General features: G+C 42.1%; 2 non-coding genes and 1 gene segment (V, D, J or C); all 3 read left to right on the top strand.

Moving 5' to 3' along the window:
* Positions 1 to 24,668, top strand: part of LOC147270010 (Ig kappa chain V-III region MOPC 63-like) — a 495,635-nt gene that overhangs the window by 434,141 nt on the left and 36,826 nt on the right.
* On the top strand, positions 16,302 to 16,373 carry trnah-gug (transfer RNA histidin (anticodon GUG)). The gene has a single exon. It is a non-coding gene; the product is annotated as a tRNA-His (tRNA).
* trnam-cau (transfer RNA methionine (anticodon CAU)) lies at positions 21,918 to 21,989 on the top strand. The gene has a single exon. It is a non-coding gene; the product is annotated as a tRNA-Met (tRNA).

Here is a 24,668-nt window from a genome sequence, read left to right as displayed (position 1 = left end):
AGCAACTATCACTACATTACTGTTAGCATCATTTTGAGTTGTTGAGCAGTTCTCACGACATCACTGTAGCATTAAATTGAGTTCATTAGCAACTCTTAATAAATGACTGTCAGCATCACTTTGAGGTTGTTCGAAACTCTTACTACATTACTGTAAGCATCACTGAGTTTCTTAGCAACTTTAGCTACATTACTGTTAGCATCATCTTGAGTTCATTAGCAATTCTTCCAACATCACTGTCGCAATATTTTGAGGTTCGTAGCAACTTTACTACATTACTGTCGTATTATTTTGAGGTTCGTAGCAACTCTGACTACATGACTGTCAGCATCACTTTGAGGTTATTCGAAACGTTCACTCCATTACTGTTAGCATCATTTTGAGATCAATACCAATTCTTCTGACATCACTGTCGCATCATTTTGAGATCTTTAGCAATTCTTCCGACATCACTGTCGCATTATTTTGAGGTTCGTAGCAACTCTTACTACATGACTGTCAGCATCACTTTGAGGTTATTCGAAACACTTACTACATTACTGTAAGCATCATTGACTTGATTAGCAACTATCACTACATTACTGTTAGCATCATCTTGAGTTCATTAGCAATTCTTCCGACATCACTGTCGCAATATTTTGAGGTTCGTACCAACTCTTACTACATTATTGTTGCATTATTTTAAAGTTCGTAGCAACTCTTAATACATTACTGTCGCATCACTTTGAGTTTATTAGCAACAATCACTACATTAGTGTTGGCATCATTTTGAGTTTTTGCGCAATTCTCACGAAATCACTGTAGCATTAAATTGAGTTCATTAGCAACTCTTACTACATGACTGTCAGCATCACTTTGAGGTTGTTCGAAACTCTTACTACATTACTGTAAGCATCACTGAGTTTCTTAGCAACTATCACTACATTACTGTTAGCATCATCTTGAGTTCATTAGCAATTCTTCCGACATCACTTTCGCAATATTTTGAGGTTCGTAGCAACTCTTGACATCACTGTAGCATTAAATTGAGTTCATTAGCAACTCTTACTAAATGCTACGAAATGCTACTAAAGTGTACTCGACAACTCGACATCACTGTAGCATTACATTGAGTTCATTGGCAACTCTTACTACATGACTGTCAGCATCACTTTGAGGTTGTTCGAAACTCTTACTACATTACTGTAAGCATCACTGAGTTTCTGAGCAACTATCACTACATTACTGTTCGCATCATCTTGAATTCATTAGCAATTCTTCCGACATCACTGTCGCAATATTTTGAGGTTCGTCACAACTTTTACTACATTACTGTCGCATTATTTTGAGGTTCGTAGCAACACTTACTACATGACTGTCAGCATCACTTTGAGGTTATTCGAAACACTTACTACATTACTGTAAGCATCACTGAGTTGATGAGCAACTATCACTACATTACTGTTAGCATCATTTTGAGTTCATTAGAAATTCTTACTACATCACTGTCGCATCATTTTGAGATCTTCAGCAACTCTTCATACATGACTGTCAACATCACTTTGAGGTTATTCGAAACTCTTACTACATTACTGTAAGCATCACTGACTTGATTAGCAACTATCACTACATTACTGTTAGCATCATCTTGAGTTCATTAGCAATACTTCCGACATCACTGTCGCAATATTTTGAGGTTCGTAGCAACTTTTACTACATTACTGTCGCATTATTTTGAGGTTTCGGAGGAACTCTTAGTACATGACTGTCAGCATCACTTTGAGGTTATTCGAAACGTTCACTCCATAACTGCTAGCATCATTTTGAGTTCATTAGCAATTCTTACTAAATCACTGTCGCATCATTTTGAGATCATTAGCAATTCTTCTGACATCACTGTCACATTATTTTGAGGTTCGTAGCAACTCTTACTACATTATTGTTGCATTATTTTAAGGTTCGTAGCAACTCTTACTACATTACTGTCAGCATCACTTTGAGTTTATGAGCAACTATCACTACATTACTGTTAACATCATTTTGAGTTATTGAGCAATTCTCACAACATCACTGTAGCATTAAATTGAGTTCATTAGCAACTCTTCCTAAATGACCTTCAGCATCACTTTGAGGTTGTTCGAAACTCTTTCTACATTACTTTAAGCATCACTGAGTTTCTGAGCAACTATCACTACATTACTGTTAGCATCATCTTGAGTTCATTAGCAATACTTCCGACATCACTGTCGCAATATATGAGGTTCGTAGCAACTTTTACTACATTACTGTCGCATTATTTTGAGGTTCGTAGCAACTCTTAGTACATGACTGTCAGCATCACTTTGAGGTAATTAGCAACTATCACTACATTACTGTTAGCATCATTTTGAGTTTATGAGCATTTCTCACGACATCACTGTAGCATTGAATTGAGTTCATTAGCTACTCTTTCTAAATGAATGTCAGCATCACTTTGAGGTTGTTCGAAACTCTTCCTACATTACTGTAAGCATCACTGACTTGATTAGCAACTACCACTACATGACTGTTAGCATCATTTTAAGTTCATTAGCAATTCTTCCGACATCACTGTCGCAATATTTTGAGGTTCGTAGCAACTTTTACTACATTACTGTCGCAATATTTTGAGGTTCTTATCAAATCTTAGTACATGACTGTCAGCATCACTTTGAGGTTCTTCGAAACACTTACTACATTACTGTAAGCATCACTGAGTTGATTAGCAACTATCACTACATTACTGTTAGCATCATTTTGAGGGTCGTAGCAACACTTACTACATGACTGTAAGCTTCACTTTGAGGTTATTCGAAAGTTTCACTCCATTACTGTTCGCATCATTTTGAGTTCATTCGCAATTCTTAGTACATCACTGTTGCATCATTTTGAGATTATTAGCAATTCTTCCGACATCACTGTCGCAATATTTTGAGGTTCGTAGCAACTCTTACTACATTACTGTCAGCATCACTTTGAGTTTATTAGCAACGATCACTACATTACTGTTAGCATCATTTTGAGTTGTTGAGCAATTCTCACGACATCACTGTAGAATTAAATTGAGTTCATTAGCAACTCTTCCTGAATGACCTTCAGCATCACTTTGAGGTTGTTCGAAACACTTACTACATGACTGTCAGCATCACTTTGAGGTTATTCGAAACGTTCACTACATTACTGTTAGCATCATTTTGAGTTCATTACCAATTCTTTCTAAATCACTGTCGCATCATTTTGAGATCATTCGCAATTCTTCTGACATCACTGTAACATTATTTCGAGGTTCGTAGCAACTTTTACTACATTACTGTTGCATTATTTTAAGGTTCGTAGCAACTCTTACTACATTACTGTCAGCATCACTTTGAGTTTATTAGCAACTATCACTACATTACTGTTAGCATCATTTTGAGTTTATGAGCAATTCTCACGACATCACATTAGCATTGAATTGAGTTCATTAGCAACTCTTTCTAAATGACTGTCAGCATCACTTTGAGGTTGTTCGAAAGTCTTACTACATTACTGTAAGCATCACTGAGTTGATTAGCAACTATCACTACATTACTGTTAGCATCATTTTGAGTTCATCAGCAATTCTTCCGACATCACTGTCGCAATATTTTGAGGTTCGTAGCAACTTTCACTACATTACTGTCGCATTATTTTGAGGTTCGTAGCAACACTTACTACATGACTGTAAGCATCACTTTGAGGTTATTCGAAAGTTTCACTCCATTACTGTTAGCATCATTTTGAGTTCATTAGCAATTCTTACTACATCACTGTCGCATCATTTTTAGATCATTAGCAATTCTTCCGACATCACTGTCGCAATATTTTGAGGTTCATAGCAACTCTTACTACATTACTGTTGCATTATTTTAAGGTTCGTAGCAACTCTTACTACATTACTGTCAGCATCACTTTGAGTTTATTAGCAATTCTCACGACATCAATGTAGCATTAAATTGAGTTCATTAGCAACTCTAACTACATGACTGTCAACATCACTTTGAGGTTATTCGAAAGTTTCACTCCATTACTGTTAGCATCATTTTGAGTTCATTAGCAATTCTTACTACATCACTGTCTCATCATTTTGAGATCATTAGCAATTCTTCCGACATCAATGTCGCAATATTTTGAGGTTCGTAGCAACTCTTACTACATGACTGTAAGTATCACTTTGAGGTTATTCGAAACGTTCACTCCATTACTGTTAGCATCATTCTGAGTTCATTAGCAATTCTTCCGACAGCACTGTTGCATCATTTTGAGATCATTACCAATTCTTCTGACATCACTGTCACATTATTTTGAGGTTCGTAGCAACTCTTACTCCATTATTGTTGCATTATTTTAAGGTTCGTAGCAACTCTTACTACATTACTGTCATCATCACTTTGAGTTTATTAGCAACTATCACTACATTACTGTCGCATCATTTTGAGTTTATGAGCAATTCTCACGACATCACTGTAGCATTGAATTGAGTTCATTAGCAACTCTTACTAAATGACTGTCAGCATCACTTTAGGTTGTTCGAAACTCTTCCTACATTACTGTAAGCATCACTGAGTTGATTAGCAACTATCACTACATTACTGTTAGCATCACTTTGAGTTCATGAGCAATTCTTCCGACATCACTGTTGCAATATTTTGAGGTTCGTAGCAACTTTTACTACATTACTGTCGCATTATTTTGAGGTTCGTAGCAACACTTACTACATAACTGTAAGTATCACTTTGAGGTTATTCGAAAGTTTCACTCCATTACTGTTAGCATCATTTTGAGTTCATTTGCAATTCTTAGTACATCACTGTCGCATCATTTTGAAATCATTAGCAATTCTTCCGACATCACTGTCGCAATATTTTGAGGTTCGTAGCAACTCTTACTACATTACTGTAAGCATCACTGAGTTTCTTTGCAACTGTCACATTACTGTTGGCATCATTTCAAGTTCATTAGCAGTTCTTACTACATCACTGTCACATCATTTTGAGATCATTAGCAGTTCTTCCGACATCACTGTCGCAATATTTTGAGGTTCATAGCAACTCTTAGTACAAGACTGTCAGCATCACTTTGAGGTTATTCGAAACGTTCCCTCCATTACTGTTAGCATCATTTTGAGTTCATTAGCAATTCTTACTAAATCACTGTCGCATCATTTTAAGATCTTTAGCAATTCTTCTGACATCACTGTCGCATTATTTTGAGGTTCGTAGCAACTCTTACTACATTATTGTTGCATTATTTTAAGGTTCGGAGCAACTCTTACTACATTACTGTTAGCATCACTTTGAGTTTATTAGCAACTATCACTACATTACTGTTAGCATCATTTTGAGTTCATGAGCAATTCTCACGACATCACTGTAGCATTGAATTGAGTTCATTAGCAACTCTTACTAAATGACTGTCAGCATCACTTTGAGGTTGTTCGAAACTCTTACTACATTACTGTAAGCATCACTGAGTTTCTGAGCAACTATCACTACATTACTGTTAGCATCCTCTTGAGTTCATGAGCAATTCTTCCGACATCACTGTCGCAATATTTTGAGGTTCGTAGCAATTTTTACTACATCACTGTCGCATTATTTTGAGGTTCGTAGCAACTCTTAGTACATGACTGTCAGCATCACTTTGAGGTTATTCGAAACGTTCACTCCATTACTGTTAGCATCATTTTGAGTTCATCAGCAATTCTTATGACATCACTGTAGCATCATTTTGAGATCTTTAGCAATTCTTCTGACATCACTGTCGCATTATTTGAGGTTCGTAGCAACTCTTACTACATTACTGTTGCATTATTTAAAGGTTCGAAGCAACTCTTACTACATTACTGTTGCATTATTTAAATGTTCGTAGCAACTCTTACGACATTACTGTAAGCATCACTGAGTTTATTAGCAACTATCACTACATTACTGTTAGCATCATTTTGAGTTCATTAGCAATTCTTAGGACATCACTGTCCCATCAGTTTGAGATCATTAGCAATTCTTCTGACATCACTGTCGCATTATTTTGAGGTTCGTAGCAACTTTTACTACATTACTGTCGCATTATTTTGAGGTTCGTAGCAACTCTTACTACATGATTGTCAGCATCACTTTGAGGTTGTTCGAAACACTTACTACATTACTGTTAGCATCATTTTGAGTTCATTAGCAATTCTTACTAAATCACTGTCGCATCATTTTGAGATCTTTCGCAATTCTTCTGACATCACTGTCGCATTGTTTTGAGGTTCGTAGCAACTCTTACTACATGACCGTCAGCATCACTTTGAGGTTGTTCCAAACTCTTACTACATTACTGTAAGCATAACTGAGTTGATTAGCAACTATCACTACATTACTGCTAGCATCATTTTGAGTTTATTAGCAATTCTTACGACATCACTGCAGCATTAAATTGAGGTTCGTAGCAATTCTTGCTACATGACTGTCAGCATCACTTTGAGGTTGTTCGAAACTCTTACTACATTACTGTAAGCATTACTGAGTTTCTTAGCAACTATCACTACATTACTGTTAGCATCATCTTGAGTTCATTAGCAATTCTTCCGACATCACTGTCGCAATATTTTGAGGTTCGTAGCAACTCTTACTACATTATTGTTGCATTATTTTAAGTTTCGTAGCAACTCTTACTATATTACTGTCAGCATCACTTTGAGTTTATTAGCAACTATCACTACATTACTGTTAGCATCATTTTGAGTTGTTGAGCAATTCTCACGACATCACTGTAGCATTAAATTGAGTTCATTAGCAACTCTTACTACATGACTGTCAGCATCACTTTGAGGTTGTTCGAAACTCTTACTACATTACTTTAAGCATCACTGAGTTTCTTAGCAACTATCACTACATTACTGTTAGCATCATCTTGAGTTCATTAGCAATCCTTCCGACATCACTGTCGCAATATTTTGAGGTTCGTAGCAACTCTTACTACATTATTGTTGCATTATTTTAAGGTTCGTAGCAACTCTTACTACATGACTGTCAGCATCACTTTGAGTTTATTAGCAACTATCACTACATTACTGTTTGCATCATTTTGAGTTGTTGAGCAATTCTCACGACATCACTGTAGCATTGAACTGAGTTCATTAGCAACTCTTACTAAATGACTGTCAGCATCACTTTGAGGTTATTCGAAACTCTTACTACTTTACTGTAAGCATCACTGAGTTTCTTAGCAACTATCACTACATTGCTGTTAGCATCATCTTGATTTCATTAGCAATTCCTACGACATCACTGTCGCAATATTTTGAGGTTTGTAGCAACTTTTACTACATGACTTTCAGCATCATTTGAAATTGTTCGAAACACTTACGACATTACTGTAAGCCTCACTGAGTTTATTCGCAACTATCACGACATTACTGTTAGCATCATTTTGAGTTCATTAGCAATTCTGACTCCATCACTGTCACATCATTTTGGGATCATAAGCAATTCTTCCGACATCACTGTCGCATTTTTTGGAGGTTCGTAGCAACTCTTACTACATTACAATTGCATTGTTTTGAGGTTAGTAGCAACTCTTACTACATGACTGTCAGCATCACTTTGAGGTTGTTCGAAACTTTGACTTCATTACTGAAAGAATCACTGAGTTTATAGCAACTATCACTACATTACTGTTGGCATCATTTTGAGTTTATGAGCAATTCTTACTCCATCACTGTCGCATCATTTTGAGATCATTGGCAATGTTTCCAACATCACTGTTGCATTATTTTGAGGTTCGAAGCAACTCTTACTACATGACTGTCAGCATTACTTTGAGGTTATTCGAAACTTTCACTACATTACTGTTAGCATCATTTTGAGTTCATTAGCAATTCTTCCGACATCACTGTAGCATTATTTTGTTGTTAGTAGCAACTCTTACTACACGACTGTCAGCATTACTTTGAGGTTGTTCAAAACACTTTCTACATTACATTTAGCATCTTTTTTAGTTCATTAGCAATTCTTAATCCATTACTGTCACATCACTTTGAGATCATTAGCAATTCTTCAAACATCACTGTCGCATTATTTTGAGGTTGGGAGCAACTCTTACTACATTCGTGTCAGCATCACTTTGAGTTTATTAGCAACTATCACTACATTACTGTTAGCATCATTTTGAGATCATTAGCAATTCTTCCGACATCACTGTAGCATTATTTTGAGGTTTTGAGGTACCTTTGTTTGTAACCGATCTGCTGACCAGCGAGACGCCACCACGCACGGCTGTCGGCTCCGTAAAGGAGGGAGAGGAAGTGGAAAGGACGGAGAAGGGTCGGACCAGGTCTACTGCAAGGTGACCACTCACTATCGTCTTCCACACTGCCCCTCATGGTGGGGAGTGTAGCGCCATCCTGCCACAGTACATTTGTTTCATTCTTTTGCTCTTGCACTTTCATTAAAATGGACTTGACTTGAGAATGTTTTGTTTCAAAATATAGAAGAATTCCCAGATTTATAGGTAGCATGAGTATGAAGTTGCACTTGCACCCGGTGGGAAAATGTCCTCTGCATTTGACTCTCACTATGTAGGAGCAGTGGTAGCAGTGTCAGCCTGGGGGCTTGGTCAAGATCAATGACAGGAGTAGCAGACAGGTAATATCCATAGCATGCATGTTGTTTGAGAGGAGTAAGGGTACACTGTTGGTCTCTCACCTGATGCGCTGTCATCAGCACAAATGATCTGTTCCTAAACATCAAAATCTACCATCCCCCCTGATTGTTTTTTACAACTGGAGTACTGGTTAACACTTTAGAAAGCCTTCATTCAGAGCTGTGAAGAACCTTTAACCTGATATCCCAGACAAAGTGGGCCACTAACTGGCCAGATGAAGCTATGCTAGGCTGCTGTACTCTGAAGAGCTAAAGTAGCAGCTTCTGAGAGGGATGCTAACCTGGATGTGTTCATCTCCTACTTTAATATCAGCCCCCAACTTGGAGCTCTGACAGCCTCCAGCTTTTTGTTCCTGTTTCTGCTTCAGTCAACAGGGAACTCCAACCTGCAGTCGAATCTTCAACAACAATGGAATAGAAAAGTGAGGAAGAAAAACTAGAATAAACTTACAAAGCTGAGAAATGTTCATGAAGAAGAAAGGCACACGTTATGATTGAGGCCAGAAACTAAAACTCCACACCAAATGTACTTTGACTTGTAGGATAATGAACTTGAATGTGTTGAAACAGCAGATCAATGAATCCACTACCACACAACAAGATGATGACCCCCTACCACAAGATGGCGTCACAGATCCTGACGCTCTGAGCAGGAAACACCAAGCAAAACATTACAACAAAGCTCCTGTTGTTCCCTACAGGAAAAACTGTGGCTCTGATGAGAAGAAGGATCCCAGCCTCCTCTGAGGATCCATGGCCGCACCATTGGGTAGAAGGATGATGGGGTCGGCACCAGGAGGAACCCTGGTGTCTCCGATGCAGGGGAGATGGAGCAGTGAAGAGGCCACATTGTGGCGTCCTAAAGAGGACATTTGGTGGAGCCTGAGACAGCAAACATCACGCCCCCTTCATCAGAAGAACCACAGCACCAGAAGAAAGAATCCTGGCAGTGACGACAGGGAGGATCAGGGTGACCTCCTCTCCTCCACCTTTGAACCTTCAAATGAACTTTAAAAAGCTTTAGAGTGGAGAAGGATTTTAAAACATTTTATTGTTTTTTCCTTTCATTCTCATTTGTGCGATTGTCTGATTTATTAGAAATAAACACTGTCTGCTGGGTTTCCATTGACTGTGATTCTCTTTGCATGCAAGTTGAAAGTTCTGCCAATAAAAACCACAAGTATTTGAAGACCAAAGGAAGAACCCCCAAAGTCAGGACCCTGAGATCAAAGTGAGCGCTCTGATCTCAGAGGTCTGGGATATTTCCCATCCCATGGCCCTTCAAATAAGAGCCCTGTGTCTCTGTCTCAAAGTTTTCAACCGTATTTGTTTGTTAAATTAAAACCAGACGACCACTGTGGTCCTTTTTACACGGTAAGTAAAGCACAGATGCCCTGGTGGACCTGTTGGCACCCTGGACTTTGAATCCAGTGATCTGAGTCCAAGTCTCAGTTCCAGCAGGTTTCCTGCAGCCTTCAGCAGAGCTGCCATGTTTCTCTGTAGAGAACTAAGTGATGCTCTCAGCAGGTTGAGGGCACCACCAACAAGTGAGGTATGAACCTCTGACTTCCTTCTTGTCAAACAGGAAACTCCTAATACCTCACTTGAGTAAAGTACCTCATTTTCCTGACATCCAAGTAGTAGTGAAGTGGAGGAAGAAGGGAGGAGATCTCCAACAGGATCCTTCTTTCCTCTGTCCTCCTTGATCTCATGGATCACCACAGTCAAGGGGAGACCCAAGCTCCCGGATGGATCTGGCACTCAGGAACTGCTGAGTTTTCCAGTGGACTTTGTTCCATCCATGGTTCAGGAACAGGACTCCTCCTGGTTAACCTGGTATCTTTCCACCCAACTGTGGGTTCTTGGAGAATTTTTCATGTCATGTCAAGAAATCAGGCTGGTGGGTTTTTCAATGAGAGAAATTCTGGTAACTTAATTAAGTGGCATGTTTGTTGAAGCAGTAATTAACTGATAAATTAAGGAAGGCCTGGCCAGTCTTTGCTCCCAGGTCATACGATGGAGTTAGAAAGTCCTGAATCAATCTGGAGTTCCATGATTTCCTTGTGGTTCATGATCCTTTTGCCAATGTAGTCTGGAACAAGAGCAAGATGAACCTCCAAATATCAACAGGTTGATTGCAGGTGATGTCAAGTGGTATTCAGAGGAACCTCCTCTTTGTGTTTGGTTCCATGGTGGAATGGTGAGCCCTCTGGACTCTGGGTCCAGTGATCCCAGTTCAAGTCTTGGTGGGACCTTCCTGTCTGGAATGTGTCCCATGTAACAAACTGATCAAGAGATGTTACGTGGTTCAAATGTTCTGGTTCATTTCTTACTGCCATGAACTCAGACTGTGTGTTTAATGTTAACAATAAATGTAACAACTAAGGAGCCAGTAGCTCCTGTGGAAAAAATTCTACTTTGTCAGTGAATGAATTCATTTGATATTGAAGTCTGCAACTGTCAGTGTCTGTCAGGATGGCCGAGCGGTCTAAGGCGCTGCGTTCAGGTCGCAGTCTCTCCTGCAGGCGTGGGTTCAAATCCCACTTCTGACAAAGGACATTTTCTCCACATTCCTATGCATCCACAATGGTAAATTCCAAACCCAGTTGAAGCTGCTCTCCACTGATGGGAGTGAGTGGTTGAACTGGCAGTAGAGGATGCAAAGGAGCTTCCCTGTGATGGTCCAACATCACCTGGTTTCCTCCAACATGGAGCAGCCACTAAACTCTAACTTCAATGTTGGATCAAAGTCTACTGAAGAAATGTGTTTTCTTTCAAGTCACATTTTGTCCATTAACTTCATAATCAGAGACTCCATCTCATCACATGACTAAAGTCTGGGTTCTGGATTGGTGGTAAAATATCCTTCCATGCCCCTCACTAGTTTGCAGACAGAAAAGCATATTTTACTGGTTTCAAATCTCTTAGCTTGTTCTCTCTCTTAAAGCAGCTGAGGCAGCTTTCATTGTGTGATTTATTTTAAAATATAAATATGGAACAGAACCATTGGAATCAGATGTCAGGACATTTGAAGGAATGTCAATCTCCTGTTGAAATGTTGCAGTGTGCAGCTGAGGCTCTCTGGCAGTGGCACCAGGAGCCCCAATGGCAGAACCTGGACCCTCCTGGAGGAGAACCACAGGTGAGGGCCTTCTTGGCTCCAGATTGATGGAAATCAAGTGTCTGAGGCTGTTAGCAGCCATTAAGTTGATCTGGTTGGCACTGGTATTTGTTCTTGCTGCAGCTCAGGAGTGATTCAGGAGAAGAGTTTCAGAACAGCCAAGGTTGGGGACTGGAATTCTAAAATTTCCCCTGGAACCAAACAACCTTGGGAGGTAAAACCTCCAATCATAGCCACTCAGATGCAGCAGCAGAAGAAGCTGTCATCCACCCTGACAGTCAGAGCATCAAGTCAAGAAAACATCACCATCTTGTAGTTCCAAACCTCCACCTGTCAGATTCAGCTACTTCTGATTGTGGGACTTTAAACTTGAACACAATGGAATTTGGACAAGGAGTTTTCCTTCCAGTCCAAACATCATCATCCAGCCTCCAACCAGAGGTCCATCAGTTATCATGGAGCCACAGGTGGAGTCTGGATTCTTTTCTGGAATGAGACGGCAATGACAGTCCTGCCAAGTGACATCACTGACATGACAGGATGACTTCAGTCATGTGACTGGATGACTTCAGTCATGTGACTGGATGGCAGTGCAGATTCCAATGTAGAGGTTGGGGAAATAGTCTCTGAGAATCCAACTTGAAGCCATGCCCTCCTTGTTCTTCAAAAACCCAAACAGCGACCATCAGTCTCCCACCAATCCTGTACTTGGGTTCAATGTTGCTGTTCCATTTTGCAGCATTCATCCCCTCATTCTAGAGGCTTTAACATGAAAATGAAAATGCTGAGAGACACAAATGCAAATCAGGGTATTTGACCAGAGGTGACACATCTTTTAATACTTTTCTTGTTATATTTGTTATATATGTTCTGTATGGTTATATTTGTTATGGTTGTTATGGAGTTTATGGTTATTATCTCTGTTTCTTGTGTCTTTGTCTTTGTTGTCCTCCCCTTCGTCCGTCCTGGATTTTTGACCTTGGTTGCAGGAAGCGTGTGACCTCAAGTCCTTTTTCTGTGTTGCTGAACGTAGAGCCTTGCTTCATTGTGCTCGCTAAAGTGTGATCCTCCCTGCTAATTCCTTATTTCGTTGACTAATTGACAACCAAAAATTAATACCTACTTGCTTTATTTGGCTGAAGTTTAAAAGACCATCATTCTGGTAGCAACAGTCTTTCTGCCTTGTAAACACGCTAAGCTAACGATGGCTTCTCCCTCTTGTCCTCCTCTCTCCTGCTCAGAGTGCCACATGTTTTCTTCCTCCTCTGCCTCCTTTCGTGATACTGATAAGTGTGTTAAATATAGTTTTTTTGTTGTGTTGGAGGTGAGGCTTAGCGATGTTGAATTGGACCAGCAGCGGCTCTGCACCAAAAGCTGCGAGAGCTAGCCAACCCTCACTAGCTGGTGCAGACCATCTTAGCTTAGCTCCTGGCTTAGGCCCAACTAGCGCTCCCCCAGAAGCTCCCAAGCATCTGGGAGAGCGCCAAGAAAAGTTGGGCCTAAGCTAGGATGTGCTTGCTCATGAAGAATTGTTGGGTGTAAATTCATTTAAGGAGTGTTGAACTGGACCTGTTCTACTTGTAAAGTGTAACTTTTGTTATTTGGTGCTTTACAGGGTGATGACTTGCTGGGGACACTTTATCACAGCAGTGGACAAACATCAGCATTCAACACCCAGCAGCTCCTCTGATCAACAGAACAAGTTAAAGTATTCTGAGAAGGAGGGCATCGATCTCTCTACTGCTCACATGCTAAGCTAGCGCTCTACCATTGGAGCTAATTCCCCTGTTAAGGAGCGCAGCAGATAATGCACCTTGACCTTCATGCATGGTTTAATGAGCGTCACCAGTTGAAGCTTCTCTGGTTGACCAATGTAATGGAGACCAAGGGTTCCATGACATCAATGATTAATTGAAGGTAGCATTTGTCTTGGTATTAACAGTTTATGTAAATTAGAGGCACACACACATGTTAATGGTCAGGTTTATTGAATCAGCAAACAAGTGAAACTTTTTCTCTGCCATGTGTTCCAGGGAGGGACCTGGGAAGCACAGGGGGACCGGCCATCCTGCCTGTGGAAAATGAAGACCCCAGTGTCAGTCAGTGGGAATCACTGTGCAAGGCCTGGTATTTAGTGTTGATCTAGTTTGTGTCATGTAAATGTGTCAGTTTCAGTCGTCACGGTCAGTCCTCACCTCTTCCTGGTGGTTTCCTTAAAGGGGGTGGAGCCAAAAGGGGAGAGTGGCCCAAGGAAGCTCCTTAAGAGCTGTAGGTGCAAACCTTTGCTCCCAGATGGGGGAGGGGGTACAATCACAGACAAGGTTCATTGAATGATTATGTGGATGTATGACTGAGTTGGTGTAGTAGTCTGGAATCATGTATATATTTAGTCAGGTTAAGTTGTTGAGATGGTGCTGGTTTGATGTAAATATTGATTGTAGAGCATGGTTGTGGTCTCACCTCCACTCTATGGGCCATCCATCGTCATCTTCTGCTTATTCCTTACTAGTAAGGGTCGCGGGGGGGCTGGAGCCTATCCCAGCATCTATGGGCGAGAGGCGGGGTTCACCCTGGACAGGTCGCCAGTCCATCGCAGGGCCAACACACAGAGACAAACAACCATTCACACTCATACCTACGGTCAATTTAGAGAATCCAATCAGCCTCGTCCCCAAATTGCATGTTTTTGGACTGTGGGAGGAAGCTGGAGTATCAGAGAGGACGCACGCCGGCACGGGGAGAACATGGAGACTCCACACAGAAAGATCCCGCGCCCGAGCCAAAACTCAAACCTGGAACCTTCTTGCTGTGAGGGCACAGTGCTAACCACTGCACCACCATGCAGGCTCGCTCTAGGGGCTGGTCTGTCTAATTTCCTTTAGCCAGGAGGAAATTAAAGGCAGTCAGGGGTTTTTAATTTAAGTTGATGGTGTCTCATGCAATCTCTTTCAATACTCCAGTGGTGGTTTAAGTGAAGAAAAACATGGGTTAGTCAGTAGGACTCTGTGTGTGTGTGTGTGTGTGTGTGTGTGTGTGTGTGTGTGTGTGTGTGTATGTGTGTGTGTGTTTGTGTGTGTGTTTGTGTGTGTGTTTCCATGCAGACTTTCCCTTGTAACAACCGATTTGATTTGGAAACCATCTCATCTAAATCTCCTCTCCAAAATCCCTCTTCTGCAACTTTGTACCCAAGTTGTCTCCTCATCAGGCACCACAGTACCCAGTAGGTTCAGTTAAAACAGTCATCAGTGATTAATGTTCATGTTCAATGATGAGGTTTTGATTTATTCTTCTAGAATCATCTGAAGAAACCCTCCTCAACACAGTGAAGCCTTCATCTGACAGGAGGAGTTTCTTTTCCCAGTGATTCCACTGACAGTGAAAAGCTTTGTTCATCAGACTGGTCTGATAGGATCAACTACTGGTTGCTCTGGAGTGCAAACAGCAACCTGTCAGGAAACATTAGTCAGATCAAAGCCAAGATTAAAGAAAGGGCCTCCAGATCAAAGACAGAATTGATGATGATGTCATCAGGGGGCTTTGATAGTATATTTATTTGTACCTGGAATTCTGTCTTTGATCTCAGGAGGACATGAAAGAAACCCAATTGAGGAAAGCAGAGGAGAACATTCAGCTTCATTAGAAACACTTGAACTGTTGAACAGTAGAATTTGTTTGAAACAGTTTACAACACTGAGTGACAGGACTGAAGAGGGGAGATTTTGGTATTTTCAGTTTAATTCTAACTTAAAACTGGGCATGAACATTTTTAGTCGTTCATATTCTAACATACAGAGGAAGTCATGACATTCCCTTTTTTTAACCTGTCCTGTTCAGGAAATGGAAATGGAAATTTAGCTGCTATGTTGAATCAGAAAAACCTTTTGAAGTCTACTTTTGCTTCAGTCAGAAAGTGGACTGTTGTTAACTCTCACAATGGTTGGTGACTCTGGTGGAAGAAAATATCCTTATGAACCTCTTTTTAACAGACACATATTTCTAAAGATGCAGGTTTATTTTATTTTTCTTCTTTTAGCAGAGGATGGTTTCGATCCATCCACCTCTGGGTTCTGGGCCCAGCACGCTTCCTCTGCGCCACTCTGCTCTACCATTGACAGAACAGTCCTTGTTTTAGGAGAGCATTCTCTGTGTTTGTCTCTGCCCTGCTCTCCTGCTCTCTTTCCCCTCATTTAGTCCTTGACATGATCCATGCTCTACAGCTCTGCGGGTGGAATGAAGACCTGCGTCTGCTCTGCCCGTGCCGTCCTTCGTCTCAACCTAAATTGTTTGACCCACCTTTATAATGCTGCAGACAACACAACCAAACTGGCCCCGATCAGGATTTGACAGGCCGAAACATGCCCTAAAAACACCAAGAATAATATCCACCACCTTCTGAACGGGGCCTGGCCCGTCTCCTGCATCAGGGGCCGCCGCAGTCGCCCATCAGCTGTTCAACAGCTGTTCGCCGCAACACTCAATGAGACAAAGACATCGAAGCTCAAACTGCTGTTGAGGAAGCCGTGATCGTATAGTGGTTAGTACTCTGCGTTGTGGCCGCAGCAACCCCGGTTCGAATCCGGGTCACGGCAGCATGAGATAAATTTCTTTGTGTGTATTGATGGACACAAGCCAAGCAGAAATTTCCCACAATGCAATAGGGCAGTGTTTGGTCAGTGCTGAGCAGGCGTCAGTCTGAAAATGATGTCATATTATTGTGTCATCACTTGACCAGACCCAAAAGTAGGCTCAGGTATCAGTTTCTTCTCAATGCTAACGTCTGCTAGCTTAGTCTGCTACTTTGATGGCTCTGCCTGCTCAAAGGTCCAGACCCCTGGATGTGGTGGTTCCTACCTGAACGTAGATTCTGTCAGCTCATGTTGTTAAATCAACTCACCAGGAACACCAGTAGATTTCAATGGACTGACAATGAGTCTCATTGAATGGTCAACATGTCAAATATGAAGTCATCACCTGAGGAGGTCTGCTGCTGGAATGAAGCTCCAGATATTCACAAGATATTCTAGATCTTAAAATAAAGCATTTTTATATTTGATTTCTTATTCATTCAGGTCATCCAGTCATGTGACTGAAGTCATCCAGTCACGTGACTGAAGTCATCCAGTCATGTCAGTGTTGTCACTTGGCAGGACTGTCACTGCCGTCTCATTCTAGAAAAGAATCCAGACTCCACATACAAGATGGTTGATGTTTCCTTGACTTGATGCTCTGACTGTCAGGGTAGATGACAGCTTCTTCTGCTGCTGCATCTGAGTGGCTAGGATTGGAGGTTTTACCTCCCAAGGTTGTTTGGTTTTAGGGGAAACTTCAAAATTCCAGTCCCCAACCTGGGCTGTTCTGAAACTCTTCTCCTGAATCACTCCTGAGTTCTTGTTAAGAGCTGGAAATGAGCTGCAGCAAGAAAAAATACCAGTGCCAACCAGATCAACTTCATGGCTGTTTTTGTAGTGATTTGGTTCTAAACAAATAAAACTGACTTGACTTGATTTGGTGCCTCATGAGGAGAAAATTTGGGCACAAATGTTGGACAAGAGTGTTTGTGGAGGGTGTTTTTTTGTTGTTGTTGCAGTGTTGTAAGTCACTGTAACTGCAGCTGAATGATTGAACTTTCTCCAAATGTCCTCAAGATGGTTTCCAATGACATCAGTTGTCACAAGAGGAAGTCTGCATGTAAACACACTCAGGTGTGCCCAGCTATTCTTATGAGAACATTCGATCAACTTCATTCTATGTGCAGCCTAACCTTAATCTTAATCTTAATCTTAACCAACTGAATCTTAATCTTTATTTGAAACTAAACTCAATCCAGACCTTCACTCTGAAAGAACTCACAAACTGCATTGCGCTGCATCAGGGCCGGTCTTTGGTCCCCATGAGGACGAGGACTCCTGATCAGTGTTGATGATGGAAATGGTCTCCAACACCATAAAACAAGAAATACACACACGTGTAAACACACACAGTGACCCCGCATGTCGTTTTTGCCCAACTTAAATTTTCATTCATTACCCAGAACCTCTCAAAAGCCCTGAAGAAAAATTGAATATTTGGAGTTTGAAAGCCATAAATCACATCCATATCATCTCGTCCATCTCAGTCTGATCTCATCTTTGTTGTTTTTTTTAAAGAGGGACAAATTGGTACTTGGTTAAAAAAGCACTGTGGGAAAATGATCCTGCTTTCAGGGAGGTCTTTGGTGAGTTTGCTAACAATGCAGAGAACCATGACGGTACCAAGCACAAGGCTGCTGCCCTCTGCATCACAGCTACACTTTGGAGTCTGTTTGAACTGAATGGGAAGGGTCTGACATCATCATACCAGTACAACAACAAGTGACCATGAACCAAAAGAAAACCTTCACTGATGAGTCCATGGATCTCATTGATCTGTGCCATTTCCTGATCTTCAGGTTCTGTCTTTGATTTCTTTCTTTGATCTCTAAATTCTGTGCTTTGGTTTCCTTGGTCAGTCTTTGAATTCTGGTTCATAATAAAAAAGAACTCCCAGCATATTTCTGCAGACCATAGATAGGGATTTTTACCAACTGCACCATAGCAACCCTCTTGCTGTCTGCTGTTGTACCATTGAAAAGTAAGACAGCCTGGCAGTCAACAAACTGGGCTCAACAGAAGAATGTCAACTAAAGATGGATTAAAGACCAGGAGGAAATGTAACCAACCTACAAAGATGGAGGGGAATTGAGACCCACATGTTTGCCATCCTTGATGAACTGTCCACTGGTGCAGGGGATGAGGTCATGGCCATGATCTGGGAGCCAGTCCTGGATGTTAAATGCCCTGATGATGGACAGTGCAGTGGCAAAATGTCCGGTCCACTGACTGAACTCTGCCACAAATGAGGAACAACAGTCAGCAAGGAGTAGAAACGAAGAGGAGAAATGGAGAGAACAGAAAGAATGAGAGATCATGGAGGAAAGAGGCTGATATTTGCAAGTGTCCTGAGTACAACACAGCAATCTAGAGAAACCATGACCTGGATTACTGAGGACCTCCACTGGCAGTTCATTTTTGTTGATCATAGGGCCATGCTGGGTGAAGCAGGAATGAATCCTGGGACTGAGGTTGTGGAGCAATGGTCACCTTTCCTGCTGAAACTGTCAATTCTTCTGCTTGGTTCTCTCCACAAAACCAGTCCCTTAACGGAGCTCAAACCCCAGTTACAGCTGTGAGAGCCCAGAATCTGACACACTGGACCATCAGGAACAGCTTTGTGCTTTCAAACAACAGAGACGACACTCAAGGACTCAGGGAACGCAGTAATCTCTGGCCTCAGCTGACATGTTGAATTTCAGCAACACTTCATGATGCTGAGTTTAGCAAACCAATGAGAAGATGAAGGAGGCCATCAACTCCTTCAAGCTCAACATCTCCACTGCTTTACCCAGGAGGTCAGGAGGTCAAAGCAGAACCTGCACCCCCCACCTCTGATGTTTACTCCACACAGAGATGAGGGGTCTGTTCAGAAGAGTGAGCTGGAGTCTGGGCAAGTCTTTTCATTCAGTCCCTGGTTGAAACAATTGTCTCCACCAACTTCAGTATGGGTCTGGACCTGCACAGGTTACAATTCGTGTCTTGGTCCCAAGGGTTTGTTGAACCAGAGAAGCTTCAAGTGGTGACGCTCATTAAACCCTGCATGAAGGTCAACCTGCATTATCTACTGTGCTCATTAGCAGGGACTTAGCTCCAATGGTAGAGTGCTAGCTTAGCATGTGAGAGGTAGAGGGATCCATGCCGTCCTTCTGAGAATACTTTAACTTGTTCTGTTGATCAGAGGAGCTGCTGGTTGATGAATGCTGATGTTTGTCCACTGCTGTGATAAAGTGTCCCCTGTTACTGAGATGTGGATGAACACCTGCTCAGGTCAAAGCTGCAATCAAACCAGGGACTCTGAACCACACAGTGAAGGAGTTTGTCATCAAGATTTATGGCAGCTTTGAAACTTCCCACCATCTCCTGAATGTGGAGCAACTTGTCCTGCCAAAACTGTCCCCTCTTCCATTCTTAATAACACCTGTCCTGACTGGCAATCAAGCTAGGCTGCAGCGGTGAAAGCACTGAATGCAGCCAGGATACACAATGACTCAGGATACACAGGAATCTGTTGACTCAGCTGGAGAAGCAGAGGGTCCACCAAGACCAGCAGACACCTTCATTCTTGATTCTTGATTTCAAGGGCAGCCCCTTGAGATGCACCATCTCATTTTGGAGGGGGTCCTGACAAATAATGACCAACAATACAACAATAATAAAAGTAGATTCTATTTTCAACACAAGGACACACACATCATACACCCAGGTACAGGCCAACAATGTTCCCCAAAGCCCCCCCCCCCCCCCCCACCACCACCACCACCATCCAGTATTATACAAAGTATGATCAGAGATCCCACTGCAGAATAAGAGTGGGCCTGTGTTCACATACTCATACATTTAAACACCCATCTAAATAAATACTGCTTCCATGCACCATTAAAGTACACAATGCATATTCATACACAAATATCCACATATTTACAGTACAGAGAACAAACAAGAACAAGTAGAGAGTGAATCCTGGAGAGAAAAGGGGAGGTGCATCAGAAACAAGAGCAGATGTTTGAAAATGCTTGATGATTTGAAGATGAGAAAGGAAGAGAGAGACGCAAGTGAGGAGGAAAGGTTGTTCCAATCTGATGGAGCTTTAAATACAACCGGTCAAAGCAGGAGGCCGTCCCCACTGATCCTGGATCTGCTCGACGTTCCTGCCTGTTAAAAGGAAGGTGTTCATCACCACTGTTGCAGGATGTGCTGCTGATGGAGAATAGTTGGGTGTAGATTCATTGAAGCAGTTTGGTGCTGGACCTGCTCTACTAGTAAAGAGTCATGAGAGAACTTTGTTGTGATTTGGTTCTCACAAATAAAAATGATTTGACTTGATTTGGTGCCTCAGGAGGAGAAAATTTGGGCACAAAAGTTGGACAAGAGTGTTTGTGGAGGTTGTGGATCAAAGTTCTATTTATATCCAACACATAAAATCAAACAATGTGAAGCAGGCTAATGAACAATAAATCAAATATAAAAATGCTATATTTTAAGATCTAGAATATCTTGTGAATATCTGGAGCTTCATTCCAGCAGCAGACCTCCTCAGGTGATGACTTCATATTTGACATGTTTACCATTCAATGAGACTCATTGTCAGTCCATTGAAATCTACTGGTGTTCCTGGTGAGTTGATTTAACAACATGAGCTGACAGAATCTACGTTCAGGTAGGAACCACCACATCCAGGGGTCTGGACCTTTGAGCAGGCAGAGCCATCAAAGTAGCAGACTAAGCTAGCAGACGTTAGCATTGAGAAGAAACTGATACCTGAGTCTACTTTTGGGTCTGGTCAAGTGATGACACAATAATATGACATCATTGTCAGACTGACGCCTGCTCAACACTGACCAAACACTGCCCTATTGCATCGTGGGAAATTTCTGCTTGGCTTGTGTCCATCAACACACACAAAGAAATTTATCTCATGCTGCCGTGACGCAGATTCGAACCAGGGTTGCTGCGGCCACAACACAGAGTACTAACCACTATACGATCATGGCTTCCGCAACAGCAGTTTGAGCTTCTATGTCTTTGTCTCATTGAGTGTTGCGGCGAACAGCTGTTGAACAGCTGATGGGCGACTGCGGCGGCCCCTGATGCAGGAGACGGGCCAGGACCCGTTCAGAAGGTGGTGAATATTATTCTTGATGTTTTTAGGGCATGTTCCCACCCATCTTCACGTGGGTGACAAAAATGGATTTTTTGTAAAGATTTCGGCGCGAGTTCGGCCTGTCAAATCCTGACAGCCAGTTTGGTTGTGTTGTCTGCAGCGAGAGCGCGCCTGGCACTCTCAGCGGGAGCGAGTCCGATCATTATAAAGGTGGGTCAAACAATTTAGGTTGAGACGAAGGATGGCACGGGCAGAGCAGACGAAGGTCTTCATTCCACCCGCAGAGCTGTAGAGCATGGATCATGTCAAGGACTAAATGAGGGGAAAGAGAGCAGGAGAGCAGGGCAGAGACAAAGACAGAGAATGCTCTCATAAAACAAGGACTGTTCCGTCAATGGTAGAGCAGAGTGGCGCAGCGGAAGCGTGCTGGGCCCATAACCCAGAGGTCGATGGATCGAAACCATCCTCTGCTAGAAGAAGAAAAATAACATGAACCAGTGTCTTTAGAAATGCGTGTCTGTTAAAAAGAGGTTCATAAGAATTTTTTCTTCCTCCACAATCACCAACCATTGTGAGAGTTAACAACAGTCCACTTTCTGACTGAAGCAAAAGTAGACTTCAAAAGGTTTTTCTGATTCAACATAGCAGCTAAATTTCCATTTCCATTTCCTGAACAGGACAGGTTAAAAAAAAGGGAATGTCATGACTTCCTCTGTATGTTAGAATGTGAACAACTAAAAATGTTCATGCCCAGTTTTAAGTTAGAATTAAACTGAAAATACCAAAATCTCCCCTCTTCAATCCTGTCACTCAGTGTTGTAAACTGTTTCAAACAAATTCTACTGTTCAACAGTTCAAGTGTTTCTAATGAAGCTGAATGTTCTCCTCTACTTTCCTCAGTTGTGTTTCTTTCATGTCCTCCTGAGATCAAAGACAGAATTCCAGGTACAAATAAAGACACTATCAAAGCCCCCCTGATGACATCATCATCAATTCTGTCTTTGATCTGGAGGCTCTTGCTTTAATCTTGGCTTTGATCTGACTAATGTTTCCTGACAGGTTGCTGTTTCCACTCCAGAGCAACCAGTAGTTGATCCTATCAGACCAGTCTGATGAACGTAGCTTTTCACTGTCAGTGGAATCACTGGGAAAAGAAACTCCTCCTGTCAGATGAAGGCTTCACTGTGTTGAGGAGGGTTTGTTCAGATGATTCTAGAAGAATAAATCAAAACCTCATCATTGAACATGAACATTAATCACTGATGACTGTTTTAACTGAACCTACTGGATACTGTGGTGCCTGATGAGGAGACAACTTGGGTACAAAGTTGCAGAAGAGGGTTTTTGGAGAGGAGATTTAGATGAGATGGTTTCCAACACACACACAGAGTCCTACTGACTAACCCATGTTTTTCTTCACTTAAATCACCACTGGAGTATTGAAAGAGATTGCATGAGACACCATGAACTTACATTAAAAACCCCTGACTGCCTTTAATTCCCTCCTGGCTGCAGGAAATTAGACAGACTAGCCCACAGCGGGGCTGCACGGTGGTGCAGTGGTCAGCACTGTGCCTTCACAGCAAGAAGGTTCCGGGTTCGGGTCCTGGCTCGGGCGTGGGATCTTTCTGTGTGGAGTTTGCATGTTCTCCCCGGGCCTGCGTGGGTTCTCTCCAGGTACTCCGGCTTCCTCCCACTGTCCAAAGACATGGACATTAGGGGACGAGGCTGATTGATACTCTAAATTGACCGTAGGCGTGAGCGTGAATGGTTGTTCGTCTGTGTGTTGGACCTGCGATGGACTGGTGACCTGTCCAGGGTGAACCCCGCCTCTCGCCCGTAGATGCTGGGATAGGCTCCAGCCCCCCCCCCCCCGCGACCCTTACTAGTAAGGAATAAGCAGAAGATGACGATGGATGGCCCATAGAGTGGAGGTGAGACCACAACCATGCTCTACAATCAATATTTACATCAAACCAGCAACAACTTAACCTGACTAAATATATACATGATTCCAGACTACTACACCAACTCAATCATACATCCACATAATCATTCAATGAACCTCGCCTGTGATTGTACCCCCTCTCCCATCTGGGAGCAAAGGTTTGCACCTACAGCTCTTAAGGAGCTTCCTTGGGCCACTCTCCCCTTTTGGCTCAACCCCTTTAAGGAAACGACCAGGAAGAGGTGAGGACTGACGTGACGACTGAAACTGCCACATTTACATAAGACAAACTAGATCAACACTAAATACCAGGCCTTGCACAGTGATTCCCACTGACTGACACTGGGGTCTTCATTTTCCACAGGCAGGATGGCCGGTCCCCCTGTGCTTCCCAGGTCCCTCCCTGGAACACATGGCAGAGAAAAAGTTTCACTTGTTTGCTGATTCAATAAACCTGACCATTAACATGTGTGTGTGCCTCTAATTTACATAAACTGTTAATACCAAGACAAATGCTACCTTCAATTAATCATTGATGTCATGGAACCCTTGGTCTCCATTACATTGGTCAACCAGAGAAGCTTCAACTGGTGACGCTCATTAAACCATGCATGAAGGTCAAGGTGCATTATCTGCTGCGCTCCTTAACAGGGGAATTAGCTCCAATGGTAGAGCGCTAGCTTAGCATGTGAGCAGTAGAGGGATCGATGCCCTCATTCTCCAGTATACTTTAACTTGTTCTGTTGATCAGAAGAGCTGCTGGGCCCTCCTTCTCAGAATACTTTAACTTGTTCTGTTGATCAGAGGAGCTGCTGGGTGTTGAATGCTGATGTTTGTCCACTGCTGTGATAAAGTGTCCCCAGCAAGTCATCACCCTGTAAAGCACCAAATAACAAAAGTTACACTTTACAAGTAGAACAGGTCCAGTTCAACACTCCTTAAATGAATTTACACCCAACAATTCTTCATGAGCAAGCACATCCTAGCTTAGGCCCAACTTTTCTTGGCGCTCTCCCAGATGCTTGGGAGCTTCTGGGGGAGCGCTAGTTGGGCCTAAGCCAGGAGCTAAGCTAAGATGGTCTGCACCAGCTAGTGAGGGTTGGCTAGCTCTTGCAGCTTTTGGTGCAGAGCCGCTGCAGGTCCAATTCAACATCGCTAAGCCTCACCTCCAACACAACAAGAAAACTATATTTAACACACTTAT

Source organism: Aulostomus chinensis, chromosome 1 (genome assembly GCF_037954235.1).
Source record: "Aulostomus chinensis isolate RoL2024-O1b breed Wild chromosome 1, RoL_Achi_v1.0, whole genome shotgun sequence".
NCBI lineage: Eukaryota > Metazoa > Chordata > Actinopteri > Syngnathiformes > Aulostomidae > Aulostomus > Aulostomus chinensis.
Note: the sequence above shows the minus strand (reverse complement) of the source record. Positions and strands in the feature narration are given on the sequence as shown.